The sequence below is a fragment of the Triticum urartu genome, chromosome 2 (genome assembly GCF_003073215.2).
Source record: "Triticum urartu cultivar G1812 chromosome 2, Tu2.1, whole genome shotgun sequence".
Taxonomy (NCBI): domain Eukaryota; kingdom Viridiplantae; phylum Streptophyta; class Magnoliopsida; order Poales; family Poaceae; genus Triticum; species Triticum urartu.
This window is the reverse complement of record NC_053023.1, coordinates 26,398,666-26,403,928: the sequence shown is the minus strand read 5'-3', so window position 1 is coordinate 26,403,928 and position 5,263 is coordinate 26,398,666. Positions and strand designations below refer to the sequence as shown.

General features: G+C 41.1%; 1 non-coding gene across 1 annotated transcript; it reads right to left on the bottom strand.

The window, feature by feature from the left end:
* Positions 1-592: 592 nt before the first annotated feature.
* LOC125541853 lies at positions 593-700 on the bottom strand. Its single transcript, XR_007297696.1, has one exon. It is a non-coding gene; the product is annotated as a small nucleolar RNA Z118/Z121/Z120 (small nucleolar RNA).
* Positions 701-5,263: the final 4,563 nt, after the last annotated feature.

Below are 5,263 nucleotides of genomic sequence, written 5' to 3'. Positions count from 1 at the left end.
TTAGTAGGTTAGTCCCAAAAATAATATAAAAGTGTATAATAAAGCCCAATAATGTCCAACACAGAAGATAATATAGCATGGAGCAATCAAAAATTATAGATACATTGGAGACGTATCAGTCAGCAGTAGCAGTTGATTTTTGATTTGGTTTGTCTTGGGTTGGTTAGAAAGGTGTGAGGCTGAAAATAGTAACAAGGCACTGTTATAATGACTAAGCATACACCACAAGGCAACAGGGCCAACGGAAGACGCCGAGGCCGGAGACCGAACCTACCACCGCGTACCTTGCCTGTTGACAACGCAAGACAAAAGCTTTAGCATGAATCCCTGGAAAGCTCTACTAGTTCACACAAATTTCTCGTGCAGAATCACAAGTACACGATCAATAGCTGCACCACGCAAATAAAAGAGTAGCGCTCCCAACAAGTACCTTCTCATTACTAGAAAATAAATAAACCAGGTTTCCCATGCAGGATCACAAGCTAGATACCGTTTTAAAGATACACATTTTCATAAACCATCTGTGTGATCTCATCACACCAAACAAGTAGAAAAGAAATATAGGTTAGTTTTTAAATTATTCAATTACAGTAGTCTGCTCAAAACAATCGATCAGTTTAGGATGCTTAATCAAGCAAGGAGAACTCATTGAGGAGCCACCTTTGTCAGATATCATCCTTAAGATTCATCACAGGAAACAAGCATTGAAAGATAAAATACAGAAATAGTCCTTAGTAAGCTTCTATAGTAGCCATGCTTAACAAAGGTACATACTATAGCAAGAAATAGGTGAAGGAATTGAGATAGAACGCATCTAAATTAATACCACTAGCATACTGCTGGGTGTTCATTTAAAATTTGCACACAATTTCTCAGAATATATGATCAGGAAAGGAGCACCTTTTCAAGAGCCACCTTTACTCAGATACCATCCTTAGAGATGCACCAGGACTGGGATATGCCCGAATACATGTGGGATACGCGTATCCCTACGTCTCACAATTTTCAGATTAAAATAAAGAAAAAATTCAGAATAGGGCTGGGACACAAGCACTTTATATATGTTTGCCATATATAAAGCTTACACATTGTATTCATCCAATTTAGTCCACCAAGAATGGAAGCGCTAACCAAACAATGTCCATCCAGTAGCAAATTTAGGTAATATAATAGCAGTGAGTTAAAACAATGAACTAAACACTGGACAGTCCTCAGTATGGTATCGCATAAAAAAAGAATAGAAACTAGGCAGGCTAGAGCAAAGCATCGACAACTTGGGTAAACCAACAAAGACAAGACTTGTAGGCATGCACACCTAATTCACATGACCATCCAGTTAAAACAAACAAGAAGCAAAAAGCATTACGAGGCCCATAAACTGTTAGGGCAATTTTGCAATAAACCTCCCTAGTCACAGCCACAGTGAGCTCCAACTTGTGGGGAAAATTGATTGATGAGTGAATCTGCTCATGATTAAATCCCATTGCAAAGAGAGAGAAAACAGAATCGCCTAGAACCAAACAAACAGAGGAGATGGGCAAGAGAGGACCTTCCATGACGTCAAGGCCAGAGAAGCCATGCGGAACCACATCGTCGCCCTCATCTCCCGTGATGCCCCCGCTTTCTTGTTCTTCTTCTGCTTCTTTTCCAGGTTCCAGCACATGATCATGCCAGCAGCACCTCTGCAAAAGCCCACACAAACAAGCACTCACTCAGTCACCACCTCTTATCCTTACAAAAAATCATCTCTAGTGCAGTGCTTAGTGCACAAGTTGAAAACAAACAATGCGGTCGTATAAAATAATTGTAGCCTTGGTATCGGCTTGTTTAATTAATTAATTTATTTTGACAGGATCTGCTTGTTTATTTTTAACGAATTGTTCAAGATAGCAGTCATACTAAGTTATTCTAAAGTAACAACATACTTGACTAAAGAAAACTTAGATGTCTTTAAAAGTCAGAACATCCACATAACTCAACTCCAAGCACAGGAACCTTCCTCCTTTCTATATAATTAACTCTGAAACACACAAATCCATGTGAAACTGATTAGATGTGACAAGAAGATAAACCAGTCAGATTTCAAAGGACATACAACAAGCCCTACAATAGGAAATCTGCTGGGAAAGAACATCTTATCCGCATGGAGGCAGTCTTAGAACAGAGATTTCAATACTACTGTTCTTAACGAACTAACACTGTTACAAAAATGGCGGCAGAGAATAGAAGAGAAGATACAAAGATAAAGCTATTCTCTGTGCAACTCTAACATACATGAAATGTGTAATTCTATGTAAGAGACAGGAAGGACAAGGGCACAATATTGAGTAATTTGTGCAAAGGCAACAAAAGGCAACTTAGGACGGTTGGAGCTAGAAAGTGGAAAATAAAATTATCCACCAAGTCGGACATCAGCCAAAACAAATTTGTGGTGGCCATCATTGATCCTAATTTATCTCATCTCATATTCTGAAGATGTATTTGCAAATACATCTTATATTTTGTTATTTTGTTGTACCTACCAGGTTGAGATGCTTCATCCCAAGAAAAGGATTCAGCTAGCCTGGAAACTACTTGAACAATAAAAATAAAACACACCAGCCATGTTGAAATGAGATGTGCCAGTCCCATACATAAGCAGATTTGTTTCTGATCATATATCTGCATCGATATAGGAACTCAAACTACAATAAAACAACAATAGTTCACCAAAAACAGACCAGGAAGTTCTACACCAACATCCAAGTTGTATTTCCAGTATTTGATTTGGTAACAAGTCTTGACAAGAGCAACATTGCTTTAGACACAAGCACTTGACGGGAAGGGGAAGGAAGGAGAGGAGGGCATACCTCGGCCTCGGCCCGGAATTAAATCTTTAATGTGGAAATAAAGTTTTTAAGCTGCAGAGTAAACATTGCCCATGTTACTACATAAGAAAAAGAATAGTACCTTGGGCACCGCACAAGCTTAAGAACCCATCATGCTTGTATGCATGCTCTCATTTTGGTGTACTCCCTTTTCTGCACAAGATGTTTGCAACTTCGCATCACCTCACTGTCCATTTATGTATGCAGGCCTCAGGGTGTGCAGGTGCAGCCTTTGACATGGTCATTACCTAACTGCATGGATATATGGAGCTTGATTGAGGACCTACAATTTTAAAGATGGCATTTTTTATTAAACAGATATATGTATATATGAATGAATAGTAGTTGCAAAATTTCCAGACAGCAACACCTTTCCACTGGGCTTTTTTTGGAATTCTGGATGAACTCACTGATTAACTAGTGGGAGACATGGACTGAAACGCTACGATGAAAATGGACAGCAGGTGTCAAGTATGAGGCAACTGGGGGTGAAAGAAATGTTTCCTTGTATACTACAGGAGATACGTGTCATGCTGAATTAAATCTCCAATGTGAATCTTGATTTTTCAAGCTGAAGACTAAATATTGCTAATGATACTAAATAGAAAAGGACTAAATTCCCCGCATAGAATTCCTTCCATATCAAGTTCCAGACCCTAATAAATTTCTTCTCTTAGCCAGGGTTGGTAGAAATAAACACAATAAGGGTTGTGCATCTCCAGCCTCGGAAGCTAAGAGATTCGATGCTGGATCCAAACAACAGGGAAGAGTTCATAGCAAGTTAAACAAATTGAATTAAACAAGATTTAGTCTGAGGTTTTGTTCACATGCTAGCACTGGCAGCTCACAACTAAAAATCCTTCTCTCTCTCTCTCTCTCAACAGAGGAATGATTGAGTGGTGCCCTGCACAACATACAATTGAGTTGATTATCGAGATTGGATGCATCTAGGCAGCGAAGCCTCAACCCCTATGCAGTCCATGTTTTAGTATCTCCTATTCCCCTGAAATGTTTTTTCCCTCTGAGAACAGATTGCGAACACCATCGAAGGCAGCAAGAAACAGAAGGTGCACTCACTGTTTGACGCCTTTTGGCAGTCGAACTAGATCTCGCACGGGCAAGCTGACGTACTAGCTGGTGAGTGGGCGACTTCACCGCCGCGCACAACAAAGTCACCTCTGCACCTGCGTGAGGAAACCACGTCAATGAAGAAGAGCAAATCGGAATATCCTCTGCACCTATGTATATATGAATGGACATTAGTTGTAAATTTTCCAGACTGCGGCACCTTTCAGCTGGGCTTTTTCTGTAATTCTAAATGAACTCACTGATTAACTAGTGAGAAACGTGGACTGAAACGTCAAGTGCAACTACGATGAAATGTACAGCAGGTGTCAGGTTCAATGGAAGAAAGAGAGGGGTTGGATGTATGATAAATCAAGGACCATGCAACACATGGGCCTTGGCAAAATTAGCCAGTACAAGCAGTATGTAATGTATGGACTGGAAATGAAGGAAGAAAAACAGAAACACACATTTCTTTCTCATAAAGATAAAGTGGAAACTGGAAAATAAATGGACACAGTTCAGTTGCTAGTTACATGTGGGCGTCACGCATACATCATTGCTCGCAGTTTTCAAGTACGAGGCAACTGGGGGTGAAATGGATGTTTCCTTGTAGTACATCACAGGAGACATGTGTCGTGCTGAATAAAATCTCCAATGTGAAACTTGATTTTTCAAGATGAAGACTAAATATTGCCGATGATACTAAATAGAAAAAGGGCAATTCCCTTCCCTGCATAGAATTCCTTCCATATCAAGTTGTACGCCCTGACACATTTATTTTCTTAGCCAGGGTTGGTAAAAACAGCCTCTGAAGCTAAGAGATTTGACGTTGAGGGAAGAGTTCATAGCAAGTTGAACAAATTGAATTAAAACAGACCCACTATAGAACCATGGAGAGGATGTGAAGAAGGGCGAAAGAGGGGGAGGGGACCTTGACGAGCTCAGTCAGGATCTGGATGCACCGCCACCCAACCTTGTCCTTGTCGATTTGTGAGCGCCATCGCCACCGCACACACGCGGTTGTCGGTGGTGGTATTGGAGAGGAGCTGAGGGGAGGGGGAGAGCGCGGGGGCGTCGACGGAAGCGCGCTGACGCGTGGTCGCCCGAGAAGAAGAAGGCTGACACATTCAGGAGTTCATCAACTGAAAGATGGGTACAGGCACCTACCTGTTGGACAAGGAGCACTTACCTTTGCACCCAGAACTTGAAGATAATGTTGGGGAATGTAGTAATTTCAAAAAATTCTTACGCACACGCAAGATCATGGTGATGCATAGCAACGAGAGGGGAGAGTGTCGTCCACGTACCCTTGTAGACCGTTAAGCGGA